Consider the following 26,230-nt stretch of genomic DNA (forward strand, 5'->3'; position numbering starts at 1 on the left):
AGCTGCGCCCAGAAAGTCAAGCGTAGTAAAGTGGAAGTTATAATTGTGTAAGGTAATTATTTAAATCTACCAAGAAGATCGAACTATCAGACGTTAATGTAGTGTTCAAAGATTAAATTACAAACCTTCAGCAATTCTCGGGTGATCAGTTTTAAGGAGACGTTGGCCCTTTACGTAGCAACTGAGAAATCATCCTTGTATCCCGTAAAACAAATCAAAGCATAGCTTAATTTAATTTGTGGAAGTGCCATTGGAAATAATGGATTTGTTTTTCATGTATTTCAGATTCGTTATTTCCGTTAATGGTTTATAAGTATTGAAAGGGAATAACAGGAAAAAAATGAAGGAAAGGGAAACGTTTTATGTCTTTTTGGAGAAAATTGATGGTTATTGTAATTGTATTACATTTGAAAGGCAACTAGTATAAATAACGATCAAGTTTCGGACCAAACTAAGTTAGAAGGGAGGTTTCATCCTTCTTTGGTCGTGTCACTTAAGTATTCAGGGCTTGAACTTCAACCTTATTGATTTATTAAAGGGAAGGCACATTTGCCCTAATTCGTCGTGTGTAATTGCTAAAGTAGGATTGGGAATTCTCTTTTATCCTTTTTTGTGTGTCATTTTAAAGTTAAATTACACGGTTCAAGACTGAGATTAATGGAGGCTAGTATAATTTTGCTCTTTGCATTTTCCTTTATTGATCAATTGGATGCGCAATTAATACAATAACAAAATACTGTTGTGGGATACTTACTCCTTGTAACGTGTCATAATTGCAAGCTTTTTAAATTTTTTTTCTAAATCCAGAAATAACCATTCGCTAATGCCTGAGAAATATCAGAATTTATAATTATTTTCAAAGCCTCTTTTATCAAACTCTCTTTAAAATCTTCTCATTAAGTCTTAAGGCCCCTAAGAATTTCTTCCTTAGAAATCATAAAATATCCTTGGAAATTTTAGGGATCTTAAAAATAAGTTCTATAAAAACCTAAATTGACATTTTCTTAGAATAATAATAATGCATCCTCTGCAAAGATCCGTTTAAGAATCTCTTTCACAACACCTACAAAATCCTTTTTTAAAAAATTGCGTAAAAATTTCTATAAATATAATTACTCGCAAAGGTCACCTCAATATTTTTAAAGAGACTTCTTGAAAATCTCTCTGGGAATCTCATTAATCGTTCTTGCAGAAACCTAGAAATTTATGTAGAAATTCCATTAGTTATGTTTTCAAGAATTTGTTTAGGAACTTATTTGAAAAATTTTTTGAAAATATTTTGTTTTAAAAAGCCTTCAGAAGGTTCTTTTAGTAATCTCAAAAATGTCCACATTAAACCTCTTAAATTTTCCTCGAGATTCTTCACAACAGTCTTCTCTAGGTGAAAATAGTTTCAGGAGTTTTCTTTGGGAACCTTTTAAGAAACTTACTTGGAGGTAGCTGCGTTAATATTTCTAAGCATCTTCTGGACAACATTCTCTTAAGAAACCTCCTACAAGTCATCCGAAAAGTTTTTCAAATCATATATAAAATTATAATTGACAAATTTCTCGTAGCTCGCTAAATAACAGAGCTATTGTGGTGACCCCCTTTTCTCGAACGCACTGTATACTTGCAGACTTTGGTATTAGGTGCTCGTCAATTGTCAATTGGCAATTGTTTGTAAATATTTCAAGACTTACATATTGGGACCTTTTTATCCAGTACGCTACGTTCTTGCACAGTTTCTATGTAGGGTGTTAGAAGGGCGCATGTAAAAAAATTGGGTCATAGAGGGGATCAAGACAAGCACTTTTTTCAAATTAACCGAGGGTCCAACGTGTTTCGTTTGGGAGCCACCCCCAAAGAAGTGGTGAAATTTGAATTTCTTCTTTAATTTTTTTCTCAGCAACCATAACAGTTACAAAGATGGGTGGCACGTCTTTGAATAGGTTTTCGGGTATGCCCTATCCGATTTTGCAACATTTTCAAAATTCCTACCACGAAAGGACGCACCCCTACTTGGGGGCGCGAAAATAAACTCTGATTTCTACGGAATTTGGTATCTGGGGGTGTTTTAACATGAAAATGTCGAATCTGGAATTAGTTTATGAAAATTCGAAAAAATAGTTCCACTGAAATTCTTGGTCGGCCAACGAAAATGGAGAGAATTTCACGAAATTTGTTGTGTACATAGGTACTTGATGAGTTAAAAAACAAAATTGTCGAACAGTTTTTTAATATAACTTTTCAAAAAAAAGTTATACTCATTTGAAGATTGGGCCTTCGGGTTACAAAGTGCCCCCGTCTTCTAGTAGGTAGTAGGTAGGTAGGTCTAATTTCGGATGTAGTTAATTGAAAATGTGGCAAATAGCAAAAAAATAACGATTTAAGTCAATAGACCATTTTCGCAAGTAGGTATATTGTAAAAATTCGAGATTGCTTTATTTGTAAAAAACGGCAGTACATTTTAATAACATTTTGAGAAAAAGTTAAGTTGGGGTCTTAGGAAGGTTAAGGATTTCTATAGGAATCTTCTCAACAGTCTCAATCTTATCGTCTGAGGAAATTGACCCAGGAGTCTCTTTAAGAATTTACTTCGTTTATATTTCTAAGGATCTCCTGAGAAACCTTTTTAAATTTTCTCTTAAGAAGCCTTTCAGATATTATGAATCAATCAAGCAAGTTTCTCTAAAAATCTCTTGATGATTTATAACATTCCCTTAGCAATCGATCTGAGACAATTTTTTTTGCGAGCCTCAAAAAAAGGCAGGGTATAACCTTCCTTTTTTACCAAAAATCGACTGCACCAAAATTTCTCGGGAAAACACTTTATCTTATTAATGTTGGTGCGAAGAATCCAAAACAATTCGTACTTTTTCGATCAGATTTCTCAATCAAAAGTTATAGACTAGAAACCAAGTTCGAAAGAAAATTTAAACGGCTGTAACTTTTGAACTAGTAGCCCAATCTTGGAACTGTGTGAAATTATGGATTCTACAGGCCACATTCTATAAGAAAATTTTTTTCCGGGTCGATCTGAGACAATTTTTTTGCGAGCCTCAAAAAAAGGCAGTGTATTACCTTACTTTTTTACCAAAAATCGACTGCAGCAAAATTTCTCGAGAAAACACGTTATCTTATTAATTTTGGTACGAAGAATCCAAAACAATTCGTACTTTTTCGATCAGATTTCTCAATCAAAAGTTATAGACTAGAAACCAAGTTCGAAAGAAAATTTAAAGGGCTGTAACTTTTGAACTAGTAGCCCAATCTTGGAACTGTTTGAAATTATGGATTCTACAGGCCACATTCTATAAGAAAATTTTTTTTCCGGGTCGATCTGAGACAATTTTTTTTGCGAGCCTCAAAAAAAGGCAGTGTATTACCTTCCTTTTTTGCCAAAAATCGACTGCACCAAAATTTCTCGGGAAAACACTTTATCTTATTAATTTTGGTACGAAGAATCCAAAACAATTCGTACTTTTTCGATCAGACTTCTCAATCAAAAGTTATAGACTAGAAACCAAGTTCGAAAGAAAATTTAAAGGGCTGTAACTTTTGAACTAGTAGCCCAATCTTGGAACTGTTTGAAATTATGGATTCTACAGGCCACATTCTATAAGAAAATTTTTTTTCCGGGTCGATCTGAGACAATTTTTTTTGCGAGCCTCAAAAAAAGGCAGTGTATAACCTTCCTTTTTTACCAAAAATCGACTGCACCAAAATTTCTCGGGAAAACACTTTATCTTATTAATTTTGGTGCGAAGAATCCAAAACAATTCGTACTTTTTCGATCAGATTTCTCAATCAAAAGTTATAGACTAGAAACCAAGTTCGAAAGAAAATTTAAAGGGCTGTAACTTTTGAACTAGTAGCCCAATCTTGGAACTGTTTGAAATTATGGATTCTACAGGCCACATTCTATAAGAAAATTTTTTTTCCGTGTCGATCTGAGACAATTTTTTTTGCGAGCCACAAAAAAAGGCAGTGTATTACCTTCCTTTTTTGCCAAAAATCGACTGCACCAAAATTTCTCGGGAAAACACTTTATCTTATTAATTTTGGTACGAAGAATCCAAAACAATTCGTACTTTTTCGATCAGACTTCTCAATCAAAAGTTATAGAACCAAGTTCGAAAGAAAATTTAAAGGGCTGTAACTTTTGAACTAGTAGCCCAATCTTGGAACTGTTTGAAATTATGGATTCTACAGGCCATATTCTATGAGAAAATTTTTTTTCCGGGTCGATCTGAGACAATTTTTTTGCGAGCCTCAAAAAAGGCAGTGTATGACCTTCCTTATTCACCAAAAATCGACTGCACCAAAATTTCTCGGGAAAACACTTTATCTTATTAATTTTGGTGCGGAGAATCCAAAACAATTCGTACTTTTTCGATCAGACTTCTCAATCAAAAGTTATAGACTAGAAACCAATTTCGAAAGAAAATTCAAAGGGCTGTAACTTTTGAACTAGTAGCCCAATCTTGGAACTGTTTGAAATTATGGATTCTACAGGCCACATTCTATAAGAAAATTTTTTTTCCGGGTCGATCTGAGACAATTTTTTTGCGAGCCTCAAAAAAAGGCCGTGTAATAACCTTCCTTTTTTACCAAAAATTCAATTTTGGTGCGAAGAATCCAAAACAATTTTTTCCCGGCGATCTTTGTGTGTCAATTTGAGATCCAGCTAAAGTTAAATTTTCACTGTTTAATGTTGGATAATTTCAATTCAAAATTTGACTTGTGTTTTCTAGGGAATTTACGGATTTTGATGAAAGCCTTCATAATTTTTGAAACTTATAAAAGGTTTTTAAGGTCAATGTTACGATTTTTGTTTGTGTTGGAACCTAGTCATGTCCTGAGAGGTAAAAGAAAAAATAACATATTGGTGTCTGTTGGGTGGTATTTTAAAATTAAAACTTAATTAAAATATTTCATATTGGCTCTCCGAAATTCAACATTAAATAGCGCACATTTATAGAAATTGAGTTAGAATCTGTGGAAAGTAGAAACTCAACATCGATATATACGTGAACTCATTGGAGCTTGTTCGTAAAATAAAACGACCGCTTTCGTAGAACTAGAATGCCATATACTATGTTGGAATTGGCATTAATTGAGTGAGTAAAATTCTGTACATATCCTACCCTTTTGCTGACAGCTGTACTCCTAAATTAATAAATGATTGAAAGCCATTGACCATTTGCTGCTGAAGTTGATATATAACTCGTAACTACTAGATACTTGTACAACGCTCTCGATTTGTTACCGCCCTTTCTCTTTAATATTGCAAAACAATACGTAACCCGAAGCTAAATCCAGGTAAATCGAAGTTATAAGTCCGAATTAGAATTGATCGGATGTGGTGCTTATCTCAAGCTGAAAACTTTTCACGCCCTCGGGCAAAAGCTTTACTATACTAATTCCCTTCAAACTGGCAAATGCTATAATTGTATAAATCTATAGGCTAAACGATATTCAAATAAATTACTATTTACTGCTAGACCAACAGCCAGCAGAAATTTTAGTGAGTCTTCCGCAGTAAATTAACTGAATTATAAACAAATAGCCATTATTGGTGATCATTTTATCCACCTATTATCATTACGTGTAGGCTAACACTTTAAATATGTATGTTAAGTGAATTCGAAGTACCTGTAGATCGATGATAATGTACGGATAACGAGTTCGTTTATGTCCAACATTGTGAAAACTTGTGTATTTTTCATAAGAACCTGTCTGGTTTTTCACAGTTCATTTCTAATTGGATGCCACACATAATTTTAGACAAAAACGATTATAATTAAAATTGTTGGAAAGTATATTCGTTATCTCTGGAACAATTCCAGGAGAGGCAAATCGCAAGCGCATTGAAAATCTCTAAGTCTAGCAGTATTTATAGGTATTTTATTGAACGTTTCAAATATGTGGTCTATTATGTTGTACGCGTGCTAGTGACATTTATAGCAAGAATCTACAGGAGTTTGCTGATCCGATCACAACTGCAAACGATTTGTAAAAAAGTAGTTCATATATAAAAAAGTACATTATGGAATATACAGAAGCTGCTCTTTTTTCGGTGAAATTCGAAATTTTATAGACGGTTTGCGTTATAAGATGTCGAACCGAGTTGACGTTCGAGCAACTATTTGCGATCTTATAAGAAGCGTTTTGTGCAAGCTCTGCAATTTATGAATATAAATTGTACATCATAAAGTATTCCGAAAAGCTATAATTTATCGGGAGACATTTCGATAAACAGGATCAAGGATTTAAAGTGAACAATGATATAACATCCTTTGTATATGCGGTATCCTTATACGCAGCATAAACTTCAATTTTAAAATTTCAAACCAAACCTTTGATCTTTTGATTTATGACTTTATATTATAAAAATTTGAAACTTCAATTTCTCCCGAACTGTATTTCCACATGACGAATTTACCGATATGCAAACACCGCGTAAAATAACTTTTTTATGAAACTGAAATTTTCCTTTAGAAAAACACTGCGAAAATGTACAAGCTCGTTCCCTAATAACTCTTATTTTTCTTTGTTAGAAATACTTTTAACAGCCAAAATAAATGGAATAGTTCCGCACGTTTTCGAAAGTGCTGTATTAAGCAAGGTTACTAACAACTGCTGTTTAAACCTCTGCATGGAATCTGTATATTAAAATATTCGCGTACAATATAAGCTTATGAATTGCATTTTAAGTTTGCGTTCTGAACATTTTTACTACCTTCCACAACGTAACTTTTAATAATGAGGGTATATACGACCGTATAACATCAATCCGTTTTCACAATAAATTAGGGCGTAATTTTTCTTTTTTTTCCATTTTTTCACGAACACCAGAAAATGTACGTATTATGTGGAAATAGAACATACACACTTTTGCTTCTTAATCTACTAATGGTTGATAATAATTACATATTAGATATACCATAAGATTCATCATTAGTAGGAATGTTAACTATTTGCCACTTGTGCAAAAATTGCTGCAATTTTAATGCGTTCAGTTAATCCTGAATCCTCGGGGATCCTTAAACTGTCGGTTGTAGTGATATGAAATCAAATTTTTTATAGTAATTGTACATCCCATATAACATCATAACGAGAAGTTACGTTGTATAGTATTTTAGGTAGTGTAGTGTACTTAACCCCCAGATTCTACGCTAACTTCACCCTACAAAAACGGAAATAAAATCAACCCGGCAACGTTTAAAAATGGCCACCCGAATGTAACGATTAATTTTTTCCATTACGAAGCATTATTATTGTTTACGGTTCACTGCTTGTCGAGGAACCCCCGTAACATTTGATTCGATGTGATAGATGACTCCACTTGGGTTTGTATCGATTTGCACTTATCTCGTTATTGAGGATTTGAATGGGAATTTTTACACGTAAAAATTGCTAACTCTTGCTTATCTTGAGGATTTTTTTTTCATACATCGGATATCTGATGGTTGAGCCAATGTAATTTAATTATTGTTCATCGTTATTCGTATTAATTGGTTTCTACGCCCTCTTATTAATTTAGAAGTATGAGCGTTTGGGAATTTAAGATAATAATAATAAGGCACTGTTAGCTTTCGGTTTAACCGATTGCCGTTTCCTATGGAACGCCGTTGTATCTTTTAATAACTGAACACCCGGACTAAAAAAATTGACTATAATTGACGCAATGGTACTAAAATTTATAGAAATTTACTTTGTGTTAACAACAATTGCCTAGTTGAAATTAATAATTGCATATCTTCCAATAACAACTCGCAATAATTTCCTCTTTTACAATTTCAAATAACGGTTTTTGTGCGAAATTTAAAAATTCCAAGTAGAAATTAGTAATTTGTGCAATAGAATTAAAAATATCAAGTCGCACATATTGGTGAATGAATTAAAAATATCAAGGCGATATTTTTAAATCACATATAGCAAATTGACCTGCCATCTAGCGACAGTAAGTTTAATAATCGGAACAGAATTCAAAATCTCCATTTCGCGTAATTGTACATTTTTTTTGACAATATTATTCGCACAATGTATTTATGAACGATATGGGTAATAAAATAAGCACTTGAAAGTAGATTTTCGCGGTAATTACATCAAACGTGATTAGTTGGGTTGAGGTTCGCTCCTCACTTTTGACATCACTCGATAGATGGCGCCACAATTTTTTATATGTCATGACATATAAGTAAATCGAATTACCAATATCACAGAGTTGATATTAAAATTTAAATTGTGCGTTCCAAAGTTACGAGTTTGAAATAGAGAATTGAATTTTTTATTTCAACTTGAAATTGAAAATTATTACAAAGCCTGAAGGTGATATTAAAGATTATTTAATAATATCAAATCGATAATTTTTGAACATTAAAATTTTCAACACGTTATTTCTAAATCGTGATATGTGAATAAGACTGCCGATTTGAAATTGTTAAATATGCCATTTCAATAACGGTTTTTGAAATTTCGCACAAAAACCGTTATTTGAAATTGTAAAAGAGGAAATTATTGCGAGTTGATATTGGAAGATATGCAATTATTAATTTCAACTAGGCAATTGTTGTTAACACAAAGTAAATTTCTCTAAATTTTAGTACCATTGCGTCAATTATAGTTAATTTTTTTAGTCCGGGTGTTCAGTTATTACAAGATACAACGGCGTTCCATAGTTTCCAGTATACGTAAGTCAACATTTAATAGTGTTGGACCCTGAGATTCAATTTTTCTTTAGTTAAGAAAAATATATTATAAAGGAAGGAGAGGGTTTGTTACAAGGTTTAATTTATGTAATTTTGAGCTAGCTAGGGTATTTTTGTACTGAATTAAAGATGCTATTCAAACGATGTTACACCTGTATTCAAAAGCCGGGGAACTGTATTGAAAGATAAAATGTTGTTGTTGCTCTAGTCTAGTTTCATGCCTAGTCCGCGAATATAATGACAACCCTTCGTATCACTCAGCTGTTTTCACCGAGTCTACCAATTGAATAATACAAAATTATAAATTCCTGTACATATTAAAGGACAAGGAGGATTTGACAGTAACTCAATTATTAAAATTTCTTTCTATTTGTGACTCAGACTGTGTATGGATACTTATCGACCCACCTGTATAACTAACTCAATAAACTAAGGTACTAATAAAGCCCAAAATTAACACATTTTTATTGAAATAAAAAAATAAGCATGAAAACTCTTATCTAGGTTGTAATTTCGGGCTCGATTAATAACAAAACCAATCATTTACAGATCAAACAACATTTTTTACATTAAACAATTAGGCTGAAGGAAAAACTGGCACTCAGGACCAGAATAACACAACAAAAATTTAATTCAAGCAAAACCTAATTACCTTAAAGTGTCAATAATTCAAAATCTCCGGTCATAACTGCGATTATCAAACAAACAGACGCACAAACAGACACTGCAATTGCACTCAAACTTTTTTATTTAAATGACACTGACTTCGTTGTAATTAAAATATAGTATTGACCCTTTAACTGATAACTTGAAAATGTTTTAACCAATTAAACTTTTTCGTAATCGGGAAAATGCGCTTCCGCTTAAACCTACTTAAGGTAGGTACAATTTGTATCATTCGGTTAACTTTCTTCTAAAACATGATCACTGGCAAAACGGCCTGTTTGAAAATAAAAACTCAAATACGGCTACACCGACTTACGTCATCTACGTCAGCCACCACCAAACAAACACTTGACCTACAAAAAGCCTCGTTTAACGTCCCGTTCGCTTATTAAAAACCTTTTTCCTGTCTTCACTGCGTTCCTCCCTTCTTAACAAAATAATGCGCGTCTTTGAACAAATGAAACGGTACCTGTGATTTCTAAAACAAAATTTAATTAGCGTATACAGCGATAACAGTTCTCATCGCAGACCGGAGATAAAGTTTTACCAACGATTTGAAGACGCATAACTTCTTTGGACAAACCGTGGTATACTTTTAACCGTGATTAAACCTAATCTAATTAGATATAACTATGTTATTAGTGCTTTCTCCCTCGGGAAAGAATAACCCTACCGCATAGGTCACTGCGTGCCATAAGAGGCGCTTGCCGTAACCACCGCCGATTAGAAGGTAGACTTTTCTGGGGGTTTAAGTGTGTTTGTTGGCCCTACGACGCCTTGATGAGTAGGATGTGAAGGGTGCTTTCTCGACTTGACATATTTTTTATCGAATGGGAATTTTATTTCGTTGGAAGGATACGATTGAACCAAAAACCACAATCAGCGATGGGTGCTTTCTGAACAAGTGTCGATGGGGCACGTTAGTTATTGTCAATTTTTTCTTCAGACCATCTTTTGAAGTAAACTGATTTTCCAACTTTTGCAATATATGTACTCGTATAATATATGTACAAACTTGCGATACTTTCAAGTAGCAAATTCCCGACCGTCACTCTGTTCCTGACATTTGTTTTGCCTCGATTCGATGAAGTCAAACGTCACTTTGATATTTACCTGTCCCGGAAATATATAGAGAAAAATTACAATCTCCTAGGGAAACTTTTGATACCGAAGGTTTTCCCTTCTTAATAAATCACGGTTCATCAACAGTGAATGAATTTACAGAATACAGAATACATTATGTTTACAGAAACGTTGGTAATGGAGGATTTGGAAATAACTTTCTCGTCTTATTTTTATCAAGCATCGCCCGGTATGAAAACGATGCTCAATCAATACTCAGCGGCTAAAAAATTAGATGCATTACGTAATCTAAATTTCATCACTAATACACAGGTACGCTATACTTTATTTAAAGATATTACGTATGATCTCTACTAATTAATTTTATTTCTACGTATAACGAAATTAAGCTTACTTTGGCACGCTCGCAAGCCATTTAAAACACCCCTTTTCAGAATCGCATTAAATTAAAGTAAGATTAAATCGAGGATTAAATGGATGCGTGAGCTACATTCATACCCGTGTAATTATTAAAATTGCTGACAGTTTTGGAAAGTGTGCAGTGTCTACTTGTTTTCCAGCCAGTAGTAAATACGGCATTAAAACACATGTATTTTTTATTCATGGAAGCATCTCGGAGTAACGATCTCCGTTTCGGGAGGGGCACAGATGGGGCGCGATTTAGAGGCATTTTCACTTTAAAAATATAGGGAAAGAGAATTTTATTTTGAAGTTTCGGTTGGGCCAAGTATGTATTAATATACTTCTGTGGACGTAAATGGCATGATGTTCTGTTTGCGACTGTCTCCCCTTAAGGCTCGACATCATTCATGCAAAAGAAGTCGGAAAGTCACAATTTAAATTGTGTGTTTATGAAATCCTTCGACTGAAAATGGAAATATAAAGTAGAAGATAACTGCAAGTGGCAGCTCTTAATAATATGAAGCTTCTGAAATAATTTCGTAGCCAGACGTGAAATAAAGTTGGCGTGCTTTCAGCCGGTGTCAACTCTAACGCAAAAGTAGCCGTCACATGCTTACAAATGAATCTGCTAAGTGGTAGTGTGAGATTCCATCTCATATTTTTAAGCAGATCACCGGAGTACGCGCGAGCGGTATTTGGTACATTTATCAAATTCCAGCCCGCTTTTGAGCCCAAATTTCACTACCTTTCATAGGTCATACTATCTTTTCCCCTTCTGTATACTTTTTCAATCCATTTATTTAAAAACGTCGCCGAATTTGCACAATTTGCTAAATAATTTGGACAATCCAGTTGACAAGCAATAAAGATCTTTTAAAGATATTTAATTAAAAGGACGATTATTTGGGTTTGCTCTTTTCTTGTTTTATGAGCACGTTCCCCAAACGTGAGTTGGATAATTTATAACGGCGGCGTCGGGAAGAGTTAAGCCATCGAATTACTACGAGACGTTTCCCTAAAATTTTATTCAACTGCATTTTATTGTAAACACGACCAAACGTCTGTCATCCGATGGAATTGTCACGACCAAAAGAACCCGGTCTCCGGTTAGCGCATTGTGAATTAAAATCTTGATGGGAAAATGGTGTTATCTGTCAAACTATTGATTCATGAGTTCGGTTTTATTACCGAAAACCACGTTTCGCACCATCATTACTAAGTTTCTTACGCGTTATTAGCTACGGCAACATATTTTTAGGCTGAGAAAGTAATTAGAACCGCATGCGCACATGAAAAGATAAGGTTGGAGAATAGATGCAGCGGAGGAAAACATTTCTAATTAACCACGGGGGAGAAAGTAAATTAATCAAACGTTTATTAACGAACCTAGAAGCTGTTTTAGGCGATTTTGTCTTGCTGTGCTAGTTTAATTGTTTCTGGGCCGTTTGTTTTGTTGCATTACGACCTGTACACTGTACTAAATTTTTTGCCTCGTTAAAACCCATGCATCTGTGGTTACGGTTGTAAAACGAAGTAAAGCGTTTGAGAACAACATTACGTGTCCGTCTCGTGACTGGCAAATAAAATAAAACAAACGCGAATTTCATAACGAGCTTGTTCTTCTTTGCTTATTACTTTGCTTTTATGTTTTTCATGTCAAATGAAACGTTAGTGTTTACTCATTTTCAAGATTTCTAAATTTTCGGTACAAAAGAACCATTTGCTTGTTATGTCGTCAGTCTTTAGTTTCACCTAGAACCGAATATTGGTTTTTCAAACCACGAAGAATAAAAAATGGGAAAGGATTCCCATATTTACTTAAAATGGCAAGTAAAAAATGTGCGCAATAAGTTTTTGTTGCGTTAACTTTGGGCAAAAGTAACAAAATTACCAACAAAAGCAGCAAAAGGGAAAAGGTGATCATGTGGTCAGAGAAATTTTGGTGCAGTCGATTTTTGGTAAAAAATGAAAGTTGTACACTGCATTTTTTTGAGACCCTCAAAAAAAATTGGCTCAGATCGACCCGGAAAATTTTTCTTATAGAAAATGGCCTGTGGAATCCAGAATTTCAAACAGTTCCAAGATTGGGCTACTAGTTCAAAAGTTACAGCCCTTTGAATTTTCTTTCGAAATTGGTTTCTTTTCTAGTCTATAACTTTTGATTGAGAAGTCTGATCGAAAAAGTACGAATTGTTTTGGATGACCAAAATTCCCGAGAAATAGTCGATTTTTGGTAAAAAAGGAAGGTTATACACTGCAAAAAAAAAATTAGATCGACCCGGAAAAAAATTTTCTTATAGAATGTGGCCTGTAGAATCCATAATTTCAAACAGTTCCAAGATTGGGCTTCCCGAGAAATTGGTTTCTAGGATTGAGAAGTCTGATCGAAAAAGTACGAATTGTTTTGGATTCTATGCACCAAAATTAATAAGAAAAAGTGTTTTCCCGAGAAATTTTGGTGCAGTCGATTTTTGGTAAAAAATGAAGGTTGTACACTGCCTTTTTTTGAGACCCTCAAAAAAAATTGTCGCAGATCGACCCGGAAAAAAAACCTTACCTGTAAAGCACAAAAAGTCTTCTAAAGTGCCTCAAAAATCATAGTACATTTTTAACGAAAAAAGTTTAACAATTATTTAAAAAATAATTCGCCGTTAAGTGTTAATGCCAACAGGTTTCCGCAGAAAACAACGGAGCTATAATCGTTAAATGAATAGCAAACAAAGGTAGTACCAATTCGATTGTATCGAAAACCAGTATGTAATCAAGGAGTCGTCGAAAATAAAAAAAAATTCCTTTTGAACTACAGATCGCAGAGGCCTTTTCGAGCTCAATAAGGGTGCTTTCTGCCAATCTGTAGCAGACAACAACACAAACAAAAAATAAGACGGATAGTGAACAGCGCGGCACATAAAATATTGCGAAAGCAATTTTAACGTCCTACACTCGGCAATTAATAATTCAACTTACGTTAAACTAACCAAAAGCAAAATTTTCACTTGACCACGGATTGCTCGTACAATCGGTGATTATAAGAGGTTACTGGTAACAATATACAAGGTTCTGGAGACATTCCTTTGGAGAGGTGATAGAGTAAGAGGTAAGGAGCAGATTTAACCACAGTATGGGTTATATAAAACTCACTAAGTTTTGAGATATGTCGTGCGTGTATACGCAATAGAGGTTCCCATTTAAACAAGACTTGTAGAAATTAGATGTTAACGTTCTTATTCTTTTATTGCCATTTTTTCTTTAAATGTTTGTTGTAAGATTTGCACCTTGCTAGATAGCTGTTACAATAAGCAAGTTTTTTAAATTATTTGTACCTAAACTGCATTGATGTTTATTTGAAAATAATCTTCAAGAGTTTTCGCAAATTAAGTTTTTCTTTGAAATTTTCACACGATCGAAATGCTTTTGTACTTATTTTATTCAAAACGAAAGACCATATGGTTGGATATGTACTCCAGCAAAAAAGTTCCAAAAAATGAAACTATATTTCTTGAAAATTACAATTACATTTTTAAGAAAAACGAAAAATTGAAATACCTCGGAACCTATTAGGTTTTGTATTGTACATGTTAAATTTGCTCCTTATATCTTATACTATCAGATCCCCAAAGGAATGTTTCCAATTACAAGTATCCCATATATGAATTTTATTAATTTATTTTTTATTTTTATTTTTTAATTTTATGAAAGCATAAATGTGATTTTAAGTTCAACACAACTACTTAATGATACACAAGTAACTAAATTTCTGTTCAACAGCAACGCACTCTAACCATTTCAAAATGTAAATCAGATAACATGAACAAATTCTTTGGAGTAAAACAAATTGTGGTAGATACACAGCTCTGTCCTCAGTGTCCAATGTTGGTAGAATGAAGCAGAATTTCGTGCTTGAATTGACGATATTGACAGTGGGATTTTCCTAATGAATTTTCCTTGCGCAATATTGAGAAAATCCAAAATTCTGTAGACAGACTGCGAGATGCGAAATTCCTATCTTCTATTGACCTCAAAAGTGCATACTGAAACTGCGTAGATTTATCGGTTTCCAGGACTTTAATTTGTAGTTTTTTCTCTCTATCTCTTCCATTTTCGTGGGCCACCCTGTGTATAACGTGTAGGACACATCAAATCGTCTCATACATTTTAACCTTGGACTTAATCGCCACTTGAAGTTTTTTATGACACACGATTTTTCGCAAGTAAAATGGAAATAAAACTAGGCCAAAAAGAAGCAGATCGCATTACGTAAAAGATGAAGTTCGCCTTTGTTTTGCTAGGATTTTTGAGTTACCAAATTCTCTCGCTATCGGCACGAGCACCTTGGGCCTCAGTGTCAGGTAAGCCAAACAATCGTCGGACTAATACTTTAACCAGCTTCTTTCAGAAAGATGCAATGTAGGATTTCCTATTTGTATTCCATTTGGCCCTTCCCCGGTTCAATTCTGTTTATACGTTGAAAATAAATCGTCCTGGGCTAATAAAATGGTCGGATTCTGTGTATATTTCGCCTTCAACAGTTTCATCTTTAGCGACTACGTTAAACTGGGCTGCATTGAAATAGGGACGGATATTGGGATTAATTTAACATTTGACTTCGAGAGAACATTTAACTTGATTGGATTTAAATAGAAGATTTGTTCAAGGTTTGCGCATTTCTAGTTAGAAATGTTTTTCACATTGGTTTAAATCGGTTTATTATATGTGTTAGTAGAATATCTAAGCGTATCTCTATGTACAATGAGCGCTATTAGGGGGGCCTCGATAAACTGTAACGCACTCATGTATGCAAATATCTGCGTAATTTATTATCTAAGAGTACACCCTGGATATAGGGAAAGGGATGTTTATCTGTGGTGTATTATTCTGATTAGCGCTTGAGAAACTCAACAACCTTAATGACGAAAACGCGCTCTCTGATGAACAGCAAGCGGTTGAGGGTGAATATAAAATTTACGTTTACATATATTTGAAAAGCTAATGAAAATACTCTTGCTGGGTAATACTCGGTTAAAAAGGAAGATTCAAATACACTAAACTAGACTAAACAGTTCCTTAAAGCACGGTTACAGCAGAATAAATAGTCAGAAGTAATGAACCCTTTCTCTTATCAAATAATCCTTTACTTTGTAACGAAACAATACAAATTACTAAGTTTCTATCTTGAGATCACCGTTTTTTGGACATGTCAAAATTTCATCAAATCTGTTTTAGATCATTTTTTGCGCGATCGGTCATTTCTGACTATTTACCATGGGTGTTTCCATGACAGTACGTAGAATTTACCAGTTGCTATGATTACGACGACGCCAAAATTACTTACCGATCTAAAAACAGAACAGCAAAAATACTTACCGACGCCTTTTTAAAAATCAACAGTCTTACATTACATTTAATCTTTAATTATTGTTAGGTACATTAAACGTACAATTTGTGCTGTTGTTTCCTATAGCAAGACGATCATAAAGTCATAAAGGAAGTGCAAAGCTAGCAAACTACATCAGACACATGCACAATTTTATGAAATTATCAATTTCAATTTTGACAAATAAACTGGTTACCTAGTGACGTACACCATACCACTTCGATCATTTCGATTTATTCTGCTCGTTAATTTCTTAGTGCATATTTATATTGGTTGCATAATTTTAATTTCGATCGCGCAAAAAATTTTATAAGCACGTCGAACGTTAAGGGTTACCGTTCTCAGACAATAACAACAACAATTGTCTTCGAACGGTAAAAATCCCTTACCGTTCTCCATGCTTAATATACTATTAAGCAAATTTAATGAATGATTTTTGTCTGTCTGTATGTGTATGTACGTACATACGATGGCAATTTTCTGAAACTGATTTTGTTCAAATTTTGGATATGTGTATTACGTGTACGGAAACAAAATATACCAGACCTGATTGCTAATTGCAACATTTGAGTAAATTTAGATTTGTAAGGAAGTTCGGAGTTTTCAACTAAAGTTTAGCGATCGTTTTTTCTACGGCATTTGAATTCTACAGCGTGTTGAACTTTTAACTGCTTTAGGAAGTCTGGCTCCTAGAATTTCGGTGGTAATTGGTTTTGAGGGCTAAAACCGCAGGATAAGTCATTCTGTGTTGTGGGAACGCAACGTTGCAAATTTAATTGTACCTGGGGGTGTAAATCATTACCCTCGCTCTCATGTAATTCGTGGAGCAGGAACTAAGTAAACGAGTGAATGATTAAAGATTGCCGTTTTCAGTAATAAGAAACATTTTTGTAGGTGTTAATTGGTTAAGAAGAAATTAAGTAACGTATAACTCCCAATTTTCCACTACAGCTGGAAAAGGGGGGGGGGGGGGAATTGAAGGCTCAAAGTGCTGGTTCGGGTAGCTCAAGTCGAAGCAGGATTCTGTGGTTAAACAAGTTAAAAACGGAAACTGTTGAATACATATTTACGATAAAAGTTAAGGTATTCGAATTTAATTATTTTGACAAAATTTACTATGTTTTAAAACCCTGTTCTTATATGTAATTTGTTCTTGTTCTATTATTTTCATTTAATAACAATTTAAATTGGTACGACACAGTTGACTGTACGCACTTCCCTGCATTGATCACGTGTTCCGCCACTTCTGATGACTTTTGACTTTTAACTCGAAAAAACTGTCTGATTAATGTCCCCATCTATCAGATGCTAGGATTCGTAGCAGCTTCATAGTTGTGTTCGCTGATTAACACTAAAAAAATATAACTTTGGAGATATTATGATGTCAAGGGTTGACAGAAGAGTAAAATGATTATTTATATTATACAGAGCTTAATAATCACTCGTGACAGTGTTTTTGAAATCGATTCTGCTATTAGTCCTTATTTATTTTAGAACAAGACAATTTTCTAAATCAGAAGCGCTCAATGCGTCGATTGAATCTGAATATGCGTTGCTAATAATTAATGGTTACGGTTCCTACAGTAAAATTTTTAATGCGAGTTTACCTTTCATGTGTTCTTGGATTTTGACGTAATCGCTTGTAACCCAGAACGCGCAAAATAGTTATCAACTAAGACGTTAAAGAGTTGTTCCTTTGTTGAGGATCGAATATCGTTATTAAATCTCCATGACCCGTTGACCCATTTCACAGAAAAATGTCTGTCCGTTATCACCACGGCTCTAAGGTTACCACACACGTAAGATTTGTAGGCATAATAAAACGTATCCGGTATTTAAAATTGAATTTGAATAGTGTCCTTAAACTGATACCATAAATTAAAACCCTAAAAGAAACCAAAGGTAATTTCTCTCCTTGATAACCTAAGATTTACATACTTCTTAAATAAGAGGGCTAATCGTAAGTGAAGCAACAATTTAATTATCGATCGAAATTGCAGTAGGTACATAAATATTAGCCGAACCAGAAAGGTACACTCTAAGTGAAATTCCAACTAAAAATCACTTCAGAGTCCCCAAGTTATGAATCTAATCGCAAGAGATCAATACATGTGGATGACAGAGATTAAAATTCCACGCGTTCTAACTCACACTCCAGCTTCATTTTCATGTCTACTTTATCTCAAGCAAGTTTAGTTTCCATGACAGAGGCAAACCAGACTACTTTTCCTGCCGCCTGCCACTTTACCGGCCGACAGACTTCCTTGTCCTCCTTTCTTAAATTATAAATTGAACACAAGGTGACCATTCTGCAATTAATGAAAGTGTGTTACAATAACTACGCAACTTAACTAAAAATTAACATAAGAAATGCGCAGGAAGCAAGAACCAAAATTAAAAATGTTAAATGAGGCAGTGCATTTACATAATTGTGACAGAAAAAATTTAAATATTTGAAGGAAAAGACTTAATGAGAGAGAAAATGGTTAATTTAAGTGATTATAAGCTTCAAATCTGGGACTGGTAATCTAATTAGATTACAATTAGGAACAATGAGCCCAATTTAAAGTTACTATCTGAACCGTAAGGGTGAAATTTGCAATTTAGCGTAATAACTTTGTTTGAAGTAACACCGTAAGCAATACACCTGTATTACTCCACCATACGGCGACTGACAAACAAAAGAAATACATTTCAGGTCTGCGAATATACACTCTCTTTGAAATAAGAAAAAAAAAGCTTCTGGCACCAACATTCAATTTTCCAACAAATTTCATTTGGAAGTCAAAGTTGTGTTTACCACCTTGTTTGCTTTAAGGCATTCGTTTTCATAAAAACAAAAACGAGTCCTCACGTTGTTTCGGGGGGTGTTAAATCTAATTCATTTTATGTTCACCAATCCTGCTTGTTTTAAAAGAAATTGTAATTTCGCAAACTTTTGATTGCACGTTTACAAAGTAGTAGAAGAAGCTAAGCAATTAACGAGCGGTTAACGGAACACAACTTTTTTAATAAGGGCGTTTAATTATTCCAATGACTAAAAAATGCATTGAAGGAAAGCTGTAAAAGTAATTAAATATGCTCCGGAGTAAATTAACGGCACGACCTACTTACGAAGCTTTTATGCGATTTCCGAAATTGTGTGAACTTTATTCGAGGGTTTTGAAAACTCATCTCGATGCTGTTAGTTATTTATCGAATTTGTACAATATTAATAGGATTCTATTGACGAAGCACGTTTTAAATGAAATCGCGTTGTATTGACACGCATTTGCGAAATGGATAAGGGTTGAAGGCGGACGCCATCGCACGGCGAAAACTGAAACTTCGCATTTCCTCATGACGCTGCGAAAAGAAAAGCTCATGGAAAACGTACAGTTCTAGGAAGCGTTGATGCAATCAAAAATTTGTACTCGGACAGGGATCTATGTGTTTCTCAGAATGAAAATTTCTGTACGAAAGTTACTCCCCGTTCTCGATTAGGGAGAAAACTGGAATGCGAAAGGACACCAATTTTCATGGAATCAACGTTAATTTCGTGCAGATGGCATCCGCAACAAGATTGAAAGTACATTTTCAAATTGAATTTCAACTGAATTCTAAACTATTTTCTTTACACAAAGGCGAAAAAAGATGAGTGTACTTACAGGATTATAATCTTTATGATTAAATACTACCTGAAAACCGATGTAAATTTGCACTCATTTGTGTTTATTTCTAACGTATGTACAATCGTAATTTCCAACTTCAATCCCGACTAATTTTCCCTTCAATATGTTTTATAACCGTCAAACCCCTTTACAATGACTTGTGTTTGTACAAAAATAAATGTGCTTCGATAATTTTATAAGGAATGGACTGTATATGAAATGTAATTGCTTACGATGCCTGTATTGAAAGGGATTAAAGAATATCGACACGAATTATCAACGTGTTTATTGATTAAAAAATACATATAAAATAAATTGATTCTAAATCTTGGTCTGGCGATCGATACTGCACATGGATTGTTGTTCTTTCGCCCAATAAACAAACGAAGGCTTTTGTGGTAGCTACAGTGGAAATTACGGCTGGTTACACGACAGCTCGACGAAATTCATAGTGTGGTTCGGGGAAAATGACGTGCTGCTTCTTAACAAACACGTTCACTATTATTGATGGTTGTACGGCGACATCTTGATTCTTCTCGTTCGATTGTTGCTCGATGAATGCTCAAATGTAGGCTTAATTCTAACTTCGGCCGGTCTTGCACCATAAGTAACAAGTGGGAATATATACAGGGGAAATAGTTATATAATGGCGTGCTATGATAATTTCTTGGAAAGAACTTCAAAGGAATAATTGAAAGGATAATCATTTTAGTTTTTTTTCAGTCTGCTGCCACTGCCCTAAACACGCTCACCCAGTCTGCGATCTGGCCCGACGACACAGCCGATTGATCAGATCATGGTGGGTTAGCAATGAACCATGTTGTCTTTAGTACGGATCGAGGTATGGATTTTCACTTGGAGCCGTCATTCGCCGGGTCCAGCCTGGCGTTACACGCTCCCTTGACCGCTGGACCACTCAAGCCCATGACAACGCCCAACACAGAGGAGGAAACAGGTCTATAGTTTCATAAAACGTAAGTGTATTTCAGAATTAAAAAGCTTGCTGTGACGTTCTGTTTGAAATTTTATCGTCGTGTAGGAACCATCCTCTCAGCTGAGGGTAGCTGGGTTGTAATATGAACCTTTTGTTAGAATTTATTTATGCGGTATGCAGAGCTGCAAAACTCTTCCATGCCCCCCTCTGACGCCTCCTAATATCCTTCTTATATAGTCTTAGGTTTACCTCATAGGTCTCCCAATCTATATAGGCGATAGCTTTGCTCTTCTTTGGGAAATAGGGGTCATTTTTCCTCCCTTACTAAAGTGCGGGTGGTAAAAATCAAAATTTTATTTTACGTCAACTTTCAAAATTGGTATACTGTTGTTTTTCATAAGAAATTCTCCTTATGCCTGCTTGCACCGACAAATTTAAGCGGAGCTTAGCTTAAGCGTCCCTTAAAATCCATGGCAACGATTATTGAGACAATGGTTGCCATGGATTTTAAGCTACGCTTAAGCTAAGCTCCGCTTAAAGTTGTCGGTGCAAAGGAGCATTATGTGATAGTTTTGTCGGTCTGTCTGTTCCTCCAAAACGAAAATACAGGGCGATGTCAAACCTTCGCCAGTCGATCTTATGAATCCAAGACGCAGTGCTATTAAATATGATCTGGATTAAAAGTCGTGTATCCGAATGAGAGCTGAGTGTCAAAAAATACCTACCCCTACTGAAAATTGTTTTATTGCGACATGCTCCAATACTGGGAGCTCTGTGGCAGACTGTCCGAACTATAACTGAGTTTATATACAATAATATATACGTTACTTTGGATTAAAAGAGAGGGTCAACATTATGTTATGACGTACCCTTGCTAATTTTGGTGAGTTACTGATTTGCATTCATGACTGAGATGAGAAACAATTAGTGTTTTGTAATTATGAAATGCAATAGTTCTTTTGTAAAATCATATAATGAATTAGAGAAAATAAAATTGTGATAGGCAACCTCTTTGGATATCCTATTACGTACTTCAGAACTAGATTATTGGATGCTCTATTTAATAAAAACACTTTAGGGAAAATGAATTTTCTAGTCGATTCTAATCCGGATTACTTTCTGGAAGCTTCTTTTCTGTGCAAGTAGTAGACAGTGTAATTCTGTCCCTTCAGAGAATGCCTTATTGCATTTTATTAAATTGATTGAACACTGTCAAAGATAAAAATGCAATTAATAACCCTTTCAGGAAGTGTATGTACTTTCCGCGTTATAATTGGGTATCAATTTGGATTTTCGCTTAAGCCTCGGTAAATCGTATGCAGTTATGATTTACCTGTTGAGCGTCTGAACCGGTGCGCTATTTACCAATTTATTGGTAAACACGCGTTCTCTCATTGTATCCAAACTAGATCGGCGTAAAGAATTTACAGGTTAATCCTCCCCAACAGCAGGAACGAAAAATCGACGTCGTCTATTGTCACTAGAAGAGATGTGAAAATCACACATGGTTTCGAATTAATAGAACATTTTGATATTGAATTTATGGCATTGTTTCGTTCACTACCCACCGAACATATTTTATACAACATCCATTAGCCAGAATTCGTATATCCCACGCATATTTTTCAATTATGTTCAGTTTTTAATACAAATTTTAGAGAAATTTATAATTAGGTTTGAATTTCATAAAGTGGAATGGATTGATTATTTTTAATTGCTGTTAATCATATTCGTATATCGTATAGAAAAACTGAATTCTAGTTTATTATCGCTGATACTACCACCAGTAGAGATACATTATAATTGATTACACTGTATTGGGCACGAAACGTATTTTTGGAAACATCACGAATCTAAATGCGTTGAGGGATCGTTTGCGTTTAAATTTCTTTCATTCGTTTCTCCTTCTTTCCGCCTTTGATTTGCACAATTTGACATGGTTCTTTATAAAAGTTGATCATTCTTCTCGGGAAAATTTTAAGAAGAAATCATTTCATAACTTTATGACGATTTGTCGTTATCGATGGTTAACATTTTCCTCTTTCGTTCGTCAGCTGTGACAGAGTGCCCTTAATTTTTAATTAAACAGCAAAACGCATGGGATTTTAACTGCCGCCACCCATACGTATTAATATTTGGCGATTAATTCGGTTCATTGGGGGATTCCGCATCAATTTGTGAATAGAATTTCATCCCTTCGACCCAGTTACTATTCTCCATTGTAAGTACGCCATTTGCATTTAATCTGCTTGACGTATATCTTCTTTAGGTTCGGGATGATATTTAATACGATTTTTTATCGACGATTGTTGCACGTTCATCTATAATTAGCCCTCTATTTAAAGAGGTATGTACATTTCAAGGTTATCAACGAACAAGGTTACCTTTGATTTTTTTCTAGGGTTTTTTAAATTTTAGTTCTAATTTTGGATTCAAGTTTTAATTTCTAGTTTTAAGGTCACGTTCAAAGATATTTTAATTTATAGTTAAGGACCAGTTCCAATGGTGTATAATTCCGGATACGTTTTACATATGCATGTGGGTAACCTTGAAGTAAAGTCACCATCTATGCACAAACGAACAACAACGTTTGACGGCCTTTCCATTTATTTATTTATTTATTTATTGTCCATCTTATGTTCAATAACTATTTTTGCCCCTTCGGGGTTATATGCTCTCACTTTTAATTAACTTGTTACCTTCAGTATTTGTATTTATTATCTTGCGACATCTTTAAAGTTATGATCGAGTTTTTTCACGGGTTATTGTAGACGGTCACTTCCTTCCGAAGCGTTGTCTACGAGGTTGGCTAAATAACTGAATCTTATAGAAGCTTACCACGAATAAGGCGAGGCCCTTCAAGCATTGCTCAGTTTTTTACATTCCGAGCTCTGCGACTAAGGAGTTTTCTGTTTGCAGATTTTATGGGAATCCGGGAACTGAGCTCACTTCTCTGGATGACATCTTCTTTTAAATAAAGGTAAGCCTTTCTTATGTTTTACTTATATTTGGCCATATATGTACGAATTTGTATTCGGAATATTATTTTATTTGTGATTCATGTGTTAAAATTCAGTAATCAATTCAATCGATTATTCCTGATTGGGGGTTAATCACACTGAGAGATTTCAATTGTAAAGTCAAGATTTCTAAGATCATTTTACCCAGAACGAACTATCGCTATAGAAGATTCTCAAGCTCTCATTTTGTGTTTTACCCTGCGCTAGTTGGCCGTTTATGCGGCGGGTTTGTCCATTTGCTAAAACTCCGTCCTGACGGACGTTGTTAAAACAGCAATACAGAAAAACAGTATGTTAAACGCGTAAGAAAGAGTGAGTTCTCCAGTTCGTCTAAATGTTAGTCCGTTAAAAATTTTGAGTTTGTATGTTCACTTGTAGAACAATATATTATTAATAAAGCACGAATGTTGCAAAGATAAATAAGTAGGTATGTCTAGAAATGAATACACGAAGGATTAGCGTACCTGCTTGCAAGTAACAATTAATTTCCGACAAAGCTCCATGATTAAATATGAGAATTATATAGATAGATGAATTATTTGCTAGTGTTTGTGAGCTTTTTGCGCGTACTTCTTGTTTCAATCTGGACGATTACTCTCTAAACCATTAACTATAAAGGTCACAGAGCACCAAACAAATCGGATTAAAGTTAAACAATAAATCGTTCCCGAAATACCATTTTAAATCCAATGAGGTAAACAAAACTTATTTGTTGGCAATGTTGTTACGAATAATTTCAGTTGCCTGCGAAACAAGCGGGGCGTTAAGTTAGAAAAGGATATATTCTATCCCTAAACCACCTCGCAAGAAACCAATTCTCCTTTCTACTCCGTTAGATAGATAACAAGAATGTTAATTAATTTAAAACTCCTGGGATATAACTAACTTTTGTTAAAAGATAAAACCTTGGTTATATGCAACGTTGTAGAATTAAAAACGATTATCGTGCGCTAATCGAATTATACTTTCATAACATTAGTATTATTTTTATTAAAGAGAGACGAGGACGGGTTAATACCGTTGTACAAAATTTAATTATGAACGCAAGCCGTCATCCTGTAACATATGTCAGATTAGTCGTCGGTTTGTTAATTTTCTACCATGCAGATAAATGCGAAACATTTTATTCGAGCTTTGGAGCTTTTTCTTTAATTTCACTTTTAAAATTAAAAGGTTAGGCAAAGACGATAGTAATTACTGGTACGTTTTAGGAATACTCTCGATCACTGAGAAGTAAAAGTCATTGTCAAATACTCTTCCCCTTAAATTTATTTCCTGTTCCACTAACACTAGGAGCAGCTATTCTCGATTACCGCGTTTTCCCATATTTATTAACGGTGTGTATTTTTTAATGCATTTCCATAATTCGAGATAGAAGCATTCAGCCACCGTAGTGAGTTCTGCTTTGAAACGTTTTATTTGCTATGCCGAGCCACTGCGTGGATTAGTCCGAAATCCCATTTTTGTATTTTATAAAATTCAAATGGTCGCGGTAAAGCAACAGCTCATAACTTCTCATTGAGTTAACGATTCGGATGCGATATTAGATACTTTTAATGTAGAAATCCCTAATGAACATTGTGCTCTATTCCTGCACAATATATTTCCTTTCATCTTAATAGACTCTAGAGAGTTTTAACACACTAACTGAAAGTTTTCAATTAAACATTACTAAATTACACAGTTGGCAACTGTCGAGACACTACCTAAGCATTCTAGTCCTTATTTATGATCTCTAGGTATAATCCTTTATTTTTTCTTCTTTTGTAATAGCCATCTATCATCGTACCTTTGGAGTATCTTTCTCACACAACTGTTTACTGTATAATACTGTCAGATGGAGTAATTTCCTTGTCTAATTGATCTTTAGGTTTGAAAGAAAGAATTTTTTCCCTATACCATGGTACTGCACATCTATTTCTTTTCTCTCGTGACAATTATTAGAAATTCCTACTCCCCAGGTAATTAAAATTGTACTTGCTTTTTCTCCTTTTGTTGTTTGGCTACAAATAAGGATGGTTTGATGAATCTTTTTCTTTTCGTCGTGTGGTTGATGAATTACTTTGAAACTTACCATTTCGGTAGTTTTGCTTCCATCAGCTCGCTCAGGTAAAAAATGGTATAAAATTACGAAAGAGTTCGTTCCGGATTCACCGATATCTTATTGAAATCAAAATTTGGAAAACTGATAACCACTCTTCAAAAATCGACAACCTAAATCTAATTAAAGTAAAATAAACCTACTGGTCTACTAGATAGAAGAAATACCTATTCTGACATTTAAAATGAAAGAAATCTAAACCTTTCAAAATGATGCACACACAAAAATTAATTAATTTAGTTCCCTAGTATTTCGCAATCAAAATGTAAGTAAACAGAAATGTACATCTTTAATTGTTGCAATG

The 26,230-nt window shown here is 34.4% G+C and overlaps 2 long non-coding RNA genes across 2 annotated transcripts in view; both read left to right on the top strand.

Annotated features, from left to right (window-relative positions):
* Window positions 1-23,785, top strand: part of LOC116168844 — a 67,970-nt gene extending 44,185 nt beyond the window's left edge. The window contains exons 3-4 of the long non-coding RNA XR_004144858.1: window positions 20,595-20,845; window positions 23,725-23,785. This is a non-coding gene — a long non-coding RNA (uncharacterized LOC116168844). The remainder of the gene's footprint in view (window positions 1-20,594; window positions 20,846-23,724) is intronic.
* On the top strand, window positions 15,074-15,574 carry LOC116168843. The gene is made up of 2 exons (XR_004144857.1): window positions 15,074-15,196; window positions 15,244-15,574. It is a non-coding gene; the product is annotated as an uncharacterized LOC116168843 (long non-coding RNA).
* Window positions 23,786-26,230: the final 2,445 nt, after the last annotated feature.

The sequence above is a fragment of the Photinus pyralis genome, unplaced genomic scaffold (genome assembly GCF_008802855.1).
Source record: "Photinus pyralis isolate 1611_PpyrPB1 unplaced genomic scaffold, Ppyr1.3 Ppyr1.4_LG4, whole genome shotgun sequence".
NCBI lineage: Eukaryota > Metazoa > Arthropoda > Insecta > Coleoptera > Lampyridae > Photinus > Photinus pyralis.